At 44.1% G+C, this 12,333-nt stretch overlaps 2 pseudogenes; one reads left to right on the top strand and one right to left on the bottom strand.

The window, feature by feature from the left end:
* The window catches only part of LOC113626634 (uncharacterized), a 24,322-nt pseudogene extending 14,284 nt beyond the window's left edge, over window positions 1-10,038 (top strand).
* Window positions 10,039-10,907: 869 nt separating this feature from the next.
* LOC113626585 (PDZ and LIM domain protein 1 pseudogene) lies at window positions 10,908-11,883 on the bottom strand (annotated as a pseudogene).
* Window positions 11,884-12,333: the final 450 nt, after the last annotated feature.

Below are 12,333 nucleotides of genomic sequence, written 5' to 3' on the forward strand. Positions count from 1 at the left end.
AGAAAGAAAGAAAGAAAGAAAGAAAGAGAAAGAAAAAAAAGAAAAGAAAAGGAAAACTGCCAGCTAGACACTCAAGGGGCAGCATCAGAAGAGAGGGGGCAGGGTAAATTTTCCACCCCACCCCCAGTGTTTCTGGACAGCCCTAGTGCTGGGTTCTTCAGCTGTCCATCATCCTGGAAGCAGCTGGTCCAGGTGGTGTCCTGACTCTCTGAGAGCTCCAGGTTCAAGGGCTTGTGGGCTTCAACATGATGGTTTGAAGTGAGAATGTCACCATTTTTGAGCCCCAATCGTTTTTCTTTGGCTCACTTGATATATCCGGACACTGGACAGATGGAGGTGGAATGGAGTGAGAGCAAGGCAAGAGCTAGAAGAAAGGATTGTGACTGGTTGGGTCCCTCTGGGGCAGTGACTAGAAGCATTTCACAGTTAGGAATGGGGGGCTGGGCTGTAGGGATGTCATGAGGGTCTCATTGTGACACACTCCTTGCCCAGTGGAGTGGGGATTGGCTAAGAAAACAGAATGGGGAGGATAAATCAGAGGTTGGTTGCCAGGACCTGAGCCCAACAGGGAGATGGGCTCAGAGAGATGGCGCTCCCAACCTCTTTGACCCCTTCACACCTCCTCTAACGAGAACTCCAACTTCCTCCCCTCTCTCTCTCCTCAGTAGGGCTCAGGGCAGGTGCCTGCTGATACTTCTGAGCCCAGCAGAAGCAGATCACAGGCTTCTCTTACTGTGGGTCAGTGGCAGGTGGGGCTGGCTGTACCATGCTAATGAGACCTGCCGAGAGAAGCCCGATGCATGGGGCTGCATTGAGGATGCCCCAGCCATCCCACATCCTCTCCCCATTTCCACTTGTGGCCCACCCACCTCCAGCTTCTCTCCTTGTTTGGGTCCTGCTCTTAGGTTTCCTTAAAACAAAAGGCTCCCCTTTGACTTTCCTGGTGATCTGTCCCTGCATATCCGTGCCAACCTGGGGTCATCAGGCCTGCTTCAAAATGAGAGAAGCCTGGTGGAGATGGTTCCTTGAATGTCCTGGACCACAGTGCAGGTGAGAAATACACCCTATCAGAGCAAAAAGGAATGGTCTCATAACAGCGTGATTTTGAAGATGGGGCTCAGAGTACACATGTTCCTTAAATTCAGTCTATGAGAGCCCCACAAAGATCATACTCTTTGCAAATTCTAGCAGACAGCTTGCCGCAGTTTGGGAGAGAGGCCTCAAAAGCATGACCACATCTCCTGGCCCCCATAACAGGTTCCAATATTGCACCATACCTCCTCAGTTGGCAGGATGGCAGGTTTATGGGCTTCTTCTACATGAAGAGCTTCACTTCCATCACTGGGGCCCACCTGGGGAATCCCCAAGAACCGCTCTGCAAAGGTACAATCAAATGCCCACTCTGCACCTCTGAAATCATTCACGAACAAAACATGTATAAATTGACCTGTCTCCTGTGTGTGGCTTCCTATGTGGCAGATATTGAAGATAAAAGGCAAAAGTAAGACTCTGTTCCTTTCCTTTAGGAGCTCGTGGTTCATTGGATGAGCCAGAGAAGGAAACAATAATTGACTCTAATCAGAGACAGAGTGTGGCCACAGTGGGGGAGAGGAGTGAGCACACAGGTAGGAAGTCCAGAGAAGAGGGCTGGCACAGACCACTGAAATCAGTGCAGACTTCCTGGGAGAGATGTGAGCTTTGGAGGAAGAATGAGATTTTTAAGTGGGGTGGGAAGAGTGTTCCAGGGAGAGGTATTGTGTGGCCAGTGCCCTTCTTCCTTGATCCCCTTCATATCTGCAGCCATTCCCTTCTCAACTCTCTCCTTGCTCAGCACAGCCACAGTGACTCTTCCAATCACAATGCTCAAAACTCCCGCTTCTACAAAGAACATCACGGTTGGTGACTCTGCTTCTTCTGACTCGACCTCCCTTCTCTGCTCTTTCCTGTCTCTTGTGTTCTTCCCACCTACCCAACCTCCACACTCCCAAGACAGCTGGTAGAAAATTACACTCCTGAATCCCACTTTTGCTTGTGTATGATTTGAATATTTTCTGAGTCAACATGGTGAACATATTTCTCAAAATTTGCTATGAGAGATTAAGTCTAAAGCAGACTCTGCCCCTTAGAATGTAAATTCACCTACAAGGAGAAAGGAAAGGGACAACTGCCCACCCTTTTGTTTGCTGAGTGTCCTTATGCACCCTTCAACACATGTTAAAACTTATATAAAACAATGTAACTGTGTATTTCCACCAAACAAAATACAGCTTTCTTCTGTATATCTGAAGACATTTTCACCCTCTCTCCATAATAAGGAAATGCACAGTTCCAACAGTCATTATATACATTGCTGACTATATTAATTATTCTTCAGAATTCATCATGGCTCCACTGAATATTCTGTTACCTGAAAACTAAATTATAAAATTAAATTCCAAGCCAAGGCAATTTTGAGAAAGAAAAAACAGAGCTGGAGGAGTCAGAATCCCTGGCTTCAGACTATACTACAAAGGTACAGTCAACAAAACAGTATGGTACTGGCACAAAAACAGAAATATAGATTAATGGAACAGGATAGAAAGCCCAGAAATAAACCCATGCACCTATGGTCAATGAATCTACTACAAAGGAGGTAAGACTATACAATGGAGAAAAGACAGTCTCTTCAATAAATGGTGCTGGGAAAACTGGCCAGCTACATGTAAAAAAAATTAAATTAGAACATTCTTTAACACCATGCACAAAAATAAACTCAAAATCAATTAAAGACATAAATGTAAGACTGGATACTATAAAACTCTTAGAGAAAAGTATAGGCAGAGCTCTCTTTAACATAAATTGCAGCAATATCTTTTTTGATCTATCTCCTAGCATAATGGAAATAAAAACAAATGGGACCTAATTAAACTCAAAAGCTTTTGCACAGCAAAGGAAACCATAAACAAAAGTAAAAGACAACCCAAAGAATGGGAGAAAATATTTGCAAACCATGTGACCGACAAGGGATTAATCTTCAATATTTACAAACAGCTCATGTGGCTCAATATAAAAAAAAACCCAAACAACCCAACCAAAAAATGGACAGAAGACTGAAACAGACATTTGTCCAAAGAAGACATACTGATGGCCAACAGGCACATGAAAAGATTCTCAACATCACTAATTATTAGAGAAACGAAAATCAAAATTACAATGAGATATCACCTCACACCAATCAGAAAGGCCATCATTAAAAAGTCTACAAACAATAAATGCTAGAAAGGATGTGGAGAAAAGGGAACCCTCCTACACTTCTGGTGGAAATGTGCATTGGTTCAGCCACTATGGAGAACAGTATGGAGGTTCCTTAAGAAACTAAAAATAGAGCTACTCTATGATCCAGTAATCCCACTCCTGAGCATAAATCTGGAGAAAAACACAGTTTGAAAAGACACGCATCCCAATGTTCATTACAGTGCTGTTTACAATATCCAAGACATAGAAGCAACCTAAATGTCTGTCGATAGATCAATGGATAAAGAAGATGTGGTACATATATACAATGGAATATTACTCATCCATAAAAAAGAATGAAATAATGCCATTTGCAGCAAAATGGATGGACCTGGAGATTATCATACTAAGTAAGGCAAAGAAATACAAATATATGACATTGCTTATATGAGGAATCTTAAAAACAATGATACAAATGAACTTATTTATAAAACAGAAACAGACTCACAGATTTAGAGAACAAATTTATGGTTACCAGGGGGGGAAATGTTGGGGGGGAGGGATAGATTGGGAATTTGGGATTGACATGTACACACTGCTATATTTAAAATAGATAGCCAACAAGGGCCTACTGTATAGCACAGGGAACTCTGCTCAATTCTCTGTAATAACCTAAATGAGAAAGGAATTTGAGAAAGAATCGATACATGTATATGTATAACTGAATCACTCTGCTGTACACCTGAATCTAACACAACGTTGTTAATCAGCTATACTCCAATATAAAATTTTTAAAATTTTTAAATTAAAAATTTAAAAAAGAAAAAAATTAAATCTAATAATTTGTATATATGTAAAACAGTGGTAGGAGAGAAAAGATCAAAATGGTGAATATGTACTATCAACACATACATATTACAAGCAAAGAAAAAATGCAAAGCTATTGTCATACTTGTTCCTGTAATTTGTCAGAGGGCCCTGATTAAAATCTGTAGCTTCTTTCTTTCACTACTTATTCTGTATTTCCCCTGCCCTCACTCAGAACCTCAATTAGTCTCAGTTCTGTATCAAGTGGAGTGATCCAAAACTATATTCCCAAAGGGTCTGAGTCCTCAATCCTGCCACCTTTTAGTTGTAGTAGTTTTCCATTAATCTTTAAAATTGAGCATGGAAGCACAAAGAGGCACCCCAAGAATCCCCTGGGTTCCTAACATAGCCTTCATTGCCCCCACTGGGTAGCAGCAACCTCCCTTACCCCTTGGAAATCAGGATCAATCACACTGGACAGTACTCTCTTTTTGTTGGTTCAATGGAATAAAGAGTATAAAGTATTCAGATAGAAGTCTCGTAATTGCTAGGTCCTCTGATATTAATTCCTTGAGCACTAACCCTCTGAACTATCATAACTCTAATTTGCTGGGAAAAAATACAAAAATTCTGCAAATGGGTTACTAGATGTAATTGTCACAGGAGTCACACCCAATTCTATTCCTCACTCACAGAGCAATGTATTCCGGCCATAGGGGAGACAACACCATATAATTGTCTCTGACACAAAGTATATACTGTTTAAACCGTTAAACACAGCCGAACCTCTCCCAACAGATGCCACACTGAATCTAAGCCCTTCCACCTTTCAATTAGGCCAGCCACTTCCACGTGATGGGGTGCGTGGTAAGAGCACTTAATGTTATGGGCATGAGTCCATTGCTGAACATTCTTTGCTGTGAAATGAGCTTCTTGATTCAATACAACAGTGGGTGAATTATCATGAAAGTGCATAAGGCATCCTGTGAGTCCACAGATGCTGTTGCTGGCAGAAGCATTACAGGCAAGGAAGGAAAATCCTTTGTACTTCAGGGTCACCCCTGCAGTGCTAATAGCTGGCCACTTTTCTGTATTACCAGCTAATTGTGCAGACCCAGATGTAAACCAGTTTCAAGTGTTTTCCTCAGTCAGTTGGTCATCAGGAACATTTCATAAGGCCATAAGCATGGATCGAAAGAGAGCAGAAAATGCAACAGGAATTCATGTCAAAGGAGTCTGAGCCCCCTGCTCGTGCAACCTACTCAGGTTTTCCCAACTTACTCAAATCTGATCTCTTACATACCATTTACGTTTGATGTTAAATTGCTTCTACACATGCTCAAACTTATGGCCAAGTGTGTTCATTATGGGAAGTTCAGGCCACAGGACTACCTCATGTTCTGGAGTTAGGAGTTCAGTATCTACCAAGGCCCAGTAGCAAACCAGAAGCTACTCTCAAAAAGAGAATAGTTATCTCCAGAAGTGGATATTTTCTAAAAACCCCCAGAAATCAAGCTGTTGTTCTCCTGTTCATGTTTGTGAGAAGCTCCATACATCAACTGTATTTGCCACACTTTGAGCATCATTGGACCTGCTGGAGCATAAGCACCAGGTTGTAGAGCAGCTTGTATTACAGCCTGGACTTATCACAGAGCTTCATCTTTCTCTGGTTTAACTTGAAACTGTCCTTCTCATGAGCAACTCTGTAGATGAGTCAAGAGAGTATACTCACCTGTGATATATGTTGCCTCTCAATTCCAAAAAGGTCTACCAAGAGTTATGTACCTTTGTTCATGGCAGGTGGTACAAGGTGTGGAACCTGGTCTTTTGCCACAGACTACTGAAACCCTGGAAACTACACTCAGGTGACAACTCCCTGGATTTTCATTGGCTGTATCTCCCATAATGTGGTTCATATATGTCTTAATAAAGGCATCTAAAGTTCTTCTTCCTGCTCATCAAATCCAATCAGCATAATCTTAATATAGTGAACCAGTGTTATGTTTTGTGGAATGTCAAGTCAATATCTCTGTAGACTATATTATGGCAGAGAAAAGAATAGACCTGGCCCCATGGTGCTGTGAAGGTATGTGGTGACCACTGATAGGTAAAAGCAACTTTCTGGTGGTCCTTGCAAGTTGATATGAAGAAAAAGGCATTAGCTGGGTCAGCAGCTATATACAAAGTTCCAGGGGCCATTTTGATTTGCTCCAGGAACATTTTAATTTTTTTTATATTTTATTATTTTTTAAAATATTTACTTATTTATTTGGTTGCTCTGGGTCTTAGTTGTGGCATGCAGGATCTTCCTTGTGGCATGTGGGATCTTTAGTTGCAGCATGTGGGTCTTTTTAGTTGTGGCATGTGAACTCTTAGTTGCGGCATGCATGCAGGATCTAGTTCCCTGACCAGGGATCGAACCCGGGCCCCCTGCATTGGGAGAACAGATCCATATAACCACTGGACCACCAGGGAAGTCCCTCCAGTAAAATTTTTAAATCTGACCTTGCAATCATAATTAGAGTCCCTGACTCAGTTAATAATAACCCACAGTCAATCTCCAAAATTCATTTGAGCTCTGCACAGGCCAAACTGGTGAGTTTAAATATGATAGATATCACCATCCCTGCTTCTTTCAAGTCTTGGACTGTGGCATTAATCCATAGAGTTCCCTGAGTGATGCTGTTTTTCTTCTGGTTTTCTGTTTTACTTCTTAGTAGGGAGGGGAAGTTGTAGGGTCTTTCATTTGTCAAGCTTACACACCAAAAAGGCAAGGCACAGGCTGGGTTATACCCACTGCTGAGGAGCCAATTCTAGACTGCAGCTAAGCAGTTTTATATTCTGCAACTCTATTCTGAGGGGTGGTGGTGGATGGGACAGGAAGCCTCATACCTCCTCAGAACCCAAGAGGCAGTGGCAGCCTTCAGGGAACATAGGAAAGTGAGTAAGAAATGGCCCAGAGCCGCTCTCACAGACCTTCCATCCTCTTGTGTTCCGGGTGGGGGGGGGGTCACAAGGTGTTCTGCCAAAAGTCAGATTACCTGTGATTCAAACCTTTGCCTGTGAGGCTTATGTTGTTATATGCAAGGTTGCCAGGGTGCCCAGGTGGAGCCATTCCCCTACATGTCCACACCCTTTGGCCTTTTACATATTCAACCAAGAATTCTTGGTAGCAAAGGCCATCCCATCACATGCTCTAAGTAACTGATAATGGACAATCACATTGTCCTGGACTTTCTGCTGGCCAGTTACTGTGGTGTGTGTGTGTGGTTGCCAACACCTCATGCTGCACCTGGGTTTATGACATAGTTAACTGACTTGGCCCAGATGGAGAGGCATACTAGCATAGACCCTCTTGTCCAGTGTTGCCCAAGACATGAAACAGATTCGGTCTAAGTCTCTATCAGTGCACTTATGCTATAGAATTTAGAAGAATCAGTAGTCAATGAGAAATGTACAAAAATGTCTAACAATAATATCAGTGTCCACAAAGTCAATTTTGTTCTGTTGTTTCAAGTGGAGGCTATTCCTTTCTGATATCAGTGGCTATTGGGAGGTTTCTGATGAAGATTCAATGCTGGCCAGCATATTGGAGGGTGGTGGTGGCAGTCTGGGTTAAATTGGCCAAATTCCCTGCAGACAAATAGCTCAGAGTGAGATTAGGTACCTCCCTTTACCCCTGACATCCCAGGCTCTAAAGTGTTTTCTTCCCATCAGCCAGGGTCCTTCCACAGCCAGATAATCAGAATGACCGGTTCCTGCCCCTGTCACTCCATCATGTTTGAAGAATCCTTCCCGTGTCTTACCCACACCATAAACTCAGATTCATCCTAATGTGGCTCAGCAGTATATATACTTTGTACTACTCTTGAAAATTTCTCTCACCCCCTGATGTGTGGTCGCAACAGGACCACCTTAGGAGTTGTGGTGGAATATGAAAACCTCATATTCCTGATCATTATCATAGGCACAATTGCCTCAATTCAACAAATATAGCCAGATGGCAAAAGAAACACCAGATAAGAGTCACCCACCCTCCGTTCTTTTTTGCTACTCTGAAACTCCAGTAGCCCAGTTTCCCAAGAGGTAAGCATGGGAGGTACAGAAAGAAGGGTTAATTATGCAGTATGGGAATCTTACAAGCAGTCTAGGTCTCCTCCATCCCCCAGCATGACCAACATTCTATTTAAATAGGTGGTACTATTTCTAGGAATTGCTACTTTTAGACCCCAAAGTGTCTTTATGAAGAGTATGCTCCACTGGGAGCTGAGCCTACTTTGTCAGTTATCTTGGTCAGTTTTTCCTTTCAGAGGGGCCCATTCCATCCTTTAAGGGCACCTGCTACCTGGCAGTACAGGTTTGACAAGCTTGTGTATTCCAGTGATGTTCATCATCGAAAGATCCTTTCTCTTTGGCATCCACATGGGTCACAGAGGGTTTGGGTCTTGTGCAATGTGCTGCCATAAGGTTTGTCCCCATAGAAAATGAGAAAATGAAACTTTTTCATCCAGTTGTCCCACCACAGTGACTGCCTCAGTTGCCTCAGAGTCAGTGAAAATATAATAAGGTGCACTTGGGCTGGGGGTGGGGGGTTGTTTCCAGGCAAGCATTACAGTCTACAGCTCCCTCCAACTGAGCAGAGTTCCCTTTACCATGCACAGTTTTAAGCAGTTTTATTTGGGTATACCCCATCATCCTTTAATTAGCTAGTCTGTCTGTGAACCAGGCCCAGGTAGCCTCAGGAAACTGGGTGTAACAAAGCCTGGAAGAAGCTGGAGTGGCTGGCACAGACCCTCCATCTAAGATAGCCGTGTTTGGCCAATGAGTGGGCACTTTTTCATGTACCTGTCAGATGTCATTAATGCCTGGTTTAATTTCCTGGATATACCATTTCCATTAGTAATGGAGGCTTGTTTGGCAATACCCACTTTGTTGGTGTTCTTATTTCTGACCCATCTCAGGATAGGGATGTCAGTGTGTAGTACCACCTGCTGTTACTTTTTTAGCTTTTCAGTATCCACTAGAACCCAATAACAAGCACTGACAGTCTCTCAAATGGAGTATACCAGGTGGCAGTGTCAGGCACAGGTACTGCAAAGTGACATTCTCAAGTTGTTAAAAACATCATTCTCGGGAATTCCCTTGCGATCCAGTGGTTAGGACTCCGGTTTCACAGCTGGGGCCCGGGTTCGATCCCCATTTGGGAAACTAAGATCCCACGAGCCAGGCAGCATGGCCAAAAAAACAAAACAAACAAGAAAAAAACATAATTCTCTGCACCAGTGCTGGGTTGAGGGCTCCTGGGCTCCCCCACTTGTGAGTGGGCGGCCATCAGGCATGGAGTCCGGCGCCTGTGATATGGGTTTAAAAAAATCCATCTTGAAGAAGAAAGATCTTAAGCAATATAAATTCAGAAGCTCATGAAAAGAGGCCTCCAATCCTAACGTCTTCAAAACGAGATATATCACCTCATATTGCAAATGTTGGCGAAATGAAGCATTACTTGTGTGGCTGCTGTGAGCTTTCAACAATGTAGCAGCCACATTTCCCATTCGGAAAGTCCTCTTTCCAGTTACAGCTATATGGAATCAAAACCCATGCAGTATTTCACTTGAGGAGGGATGGATTTCGAAACTTGTATCCCAGAATCCTTCTCCCATTAATGCAGAAGACAGCTATGCTGACACTTACGTTTTGCCTCTATGAGGATTTATCTTGCCTTCCCGGTAAGCCTATCAGTTCCCCGGAGTTTGCAATCCTGAGCCCAGCAGCAGTACTTGGGGGGTCAACAGAAGAAATTTTCACTCCATTGGAAAGAGTTCAAATATTGCTTCAAGACCACAAGCATCACGACAAATTTACAAACACCTACCAGGCTTTCAAGGCACTGAAATGCCATGGAATTAGTATTTATCGAGGTTTGGTGCCCATTCTTTTCTGTAACGGATTCAACAATGTCTTTTCTTTCTGTTTTTTGGCCTTTGAGGTCCCATTAAGGAGCATCCGTCTCCACTGTAGGTATCATGGAGGTGGGTGGTATGTCCTTCTAGCCCTTTCGGCTGGTGACAAGAGGGAACAAGACAGAGCTTTTCTAATGTCTGAACGATGTTCTCGGGAAGTGAAGCTGGGTTGGGGGGTTGGGTGGGAGGCCGACGGCTGCGTCCACACGGGCCTCCAGGCAGGCGTTGTGGGCCGGTGTCCGAGTCTTGGGGCAGCGTGGCTGAGGTTGAAGGACCGCGTGTGTCTGTCCAGCAAGGCTGCCACCATCTCGGGAGCCTGAGGGCCTTGAAGGCCGAGATTCCTTTCCCTGCCCAGGCTCGCCGCTGGGAGTGAGCAACTCAGAGAACTGGATGGCAGACCCACTGCAAGGTACTGGAGACGGGAGCAGCATCCCCCCAACTCCCCCCGCCACCAGTGCTGCAGACTAGTGAAGGGCTGCCAGCGTGTGATCATCAACAGCTGAGTATGGGACAGGCACATTGGCCTGCTAGGAGGTATTTTTTTGGGGGGGGTGGGGCGGGTTGGGGCATTTTTTGGTTTGTTTTTGAAGTCTATTTATTGAGTAAAAATGAAATCATTGTCAGACAGTAAATTCAGTTTGGTTCAAATTTGGCTGATGTTCATTTGCAGCAGAGATGAATGGAGGTGAAGAGAAGACACAGTGACGCTGGCAAGGGGACACGGAACAAAACCATTTTCTGCTGATTATAAAAGCAGGCATCATGCAGCCAGCGTGAGTCACCTAGCAAAGGGGGACATGACGTTTAATAAGCAGGGATAAAACCAAAGTAATTAATAACTTTCAAGAAAAGAGAGGCCAGAGCTTTTAGAGGACAAGATGCAGAAGGGGCTCGTTGGAGAACAGTGTTGGGTGCAGAGCTGCCAGCTCACTTGGGGAACACAGTGATCACATCATCGGATCCCTCAGGTGGAGTGACCCACTCCCAGGCATGCTTTTCACAGTAGATCTGTTCCTCCACAAAGAAATGGTCTTTCTGTTTCAGGTTGGTGCCACAGTCGGTGCACACATAACACTCAGGGTGGTGGGGAAGGTCCCGCAGCTTCAAAAAACACGCCGGCAATGCCAATGCCACATTTATCACACATGAGCAACTTCTGGGTATTTCCAATTCATGCTGCCACTTTGGTGACTGGAGCCTTAACACTTCTGAATCCTGATGGCTTGTTGGGATCCCCTTTCTCCTCAGACTCCAAGATTTCCTGCAAAACCAGGAATGAAGAGAACTGTTTCAGAGCCTCATTTAACTCCTGTTTCTCTGAAGAAGACTTCAGAATCTTTGTCAATGACAAGTCTGCTTGGAAGCTGAGAATGGTCTAAGGCTCTGCCATTCATCTCCTGCCCACTGGCTGCTTTCTTTGACTCCAAGGCATAGTTGAAGTTGGAGATGTTTTCAGAAGAGTAGAAGTCAGCTGGGTTGTTGTACTGGTTTGTGATGACCCTGGGGGTAGAACTGGAGGCAGGTGAGATGGTAAAGGGCATGGAAATTTTGTTGTGGGCGCTTCCTATATGTAGGACCTCTTGGGGTTCAGAGACTAAATTCATCTTATATGAGTGATGTTTCCCTTCCTCTGTCACCAGAGGAGACCATATTTTCTTTCAGATCTGGCTACTATGAGAGTCACATTGTCTGTGCAGCCCTTGATTTTGTTCTGAGCTTCCAAGTGCATCATATTGCTGGTATTTTCCCCATCAATGGCTGTGATTACACACAGAATTAGCTATAGCAGCCTTGCTTCTGGGAGTGACCCAGGAACTAGTGAGAGGCTGCTTGAAATCCTTGCCTCCCACAAGGCAGAAGCTCCAGGGTCCCTGGCCATGAGGATTATTTGCAGGGTGGTCATAGCAAGGCGATGATGGGTGGCAACCCGAGGGGACAGATGGGGCAGGACACAGAGTGATGCACTGTGCTCCCCGGCAGCTGTTCTGCTAGGAGGTTTTGATTGCTGAAGAATGGCGATCAGCAGTGCAGAGTTTTAAATCTAGCGACAGCAACAGTAAACCAGCCAGCCCAAGAAGAGGTTATGCTGCAGCAGGAGCAGAATAAAATAAAACAAAAAAGATGAAAAAGTACACCTACATCTTCCTAGATGGAATTATATAACAAACATAATCGTATCAGTGTGGTAGATTGAGTTACAGCCTCCATTTATGACTTCCTTCTGTTGTGTTACAGACCCACACCTTTCCCAATGCCTCAGGGTAGGAAGACAGGAATTCTTCACTTCTGAATTTTAAACTAAGTCATATGATTGTCTTGGCCACTGAGATGTTGGTAGACAAGATGCAAGCTA

This window comes from Aethalodelphis obliquidens, unplaced genomic scaffold (genome assembly GCF_003676395.1).
Source record: "Aethalodelphis obliquidens isolate GAN/ISIS:26980383/991018 unplaced genomic scaffold, ASM367639v1 scaffold18, whole genome shotgun sequence".
Taxonomy (NCBI): Eukaryota; Metazoa; Chordata; class Mammalia; order Artiodactyla; family Delphinidae; genus Aethalodelphis; species Aethalodelphis obliquidens.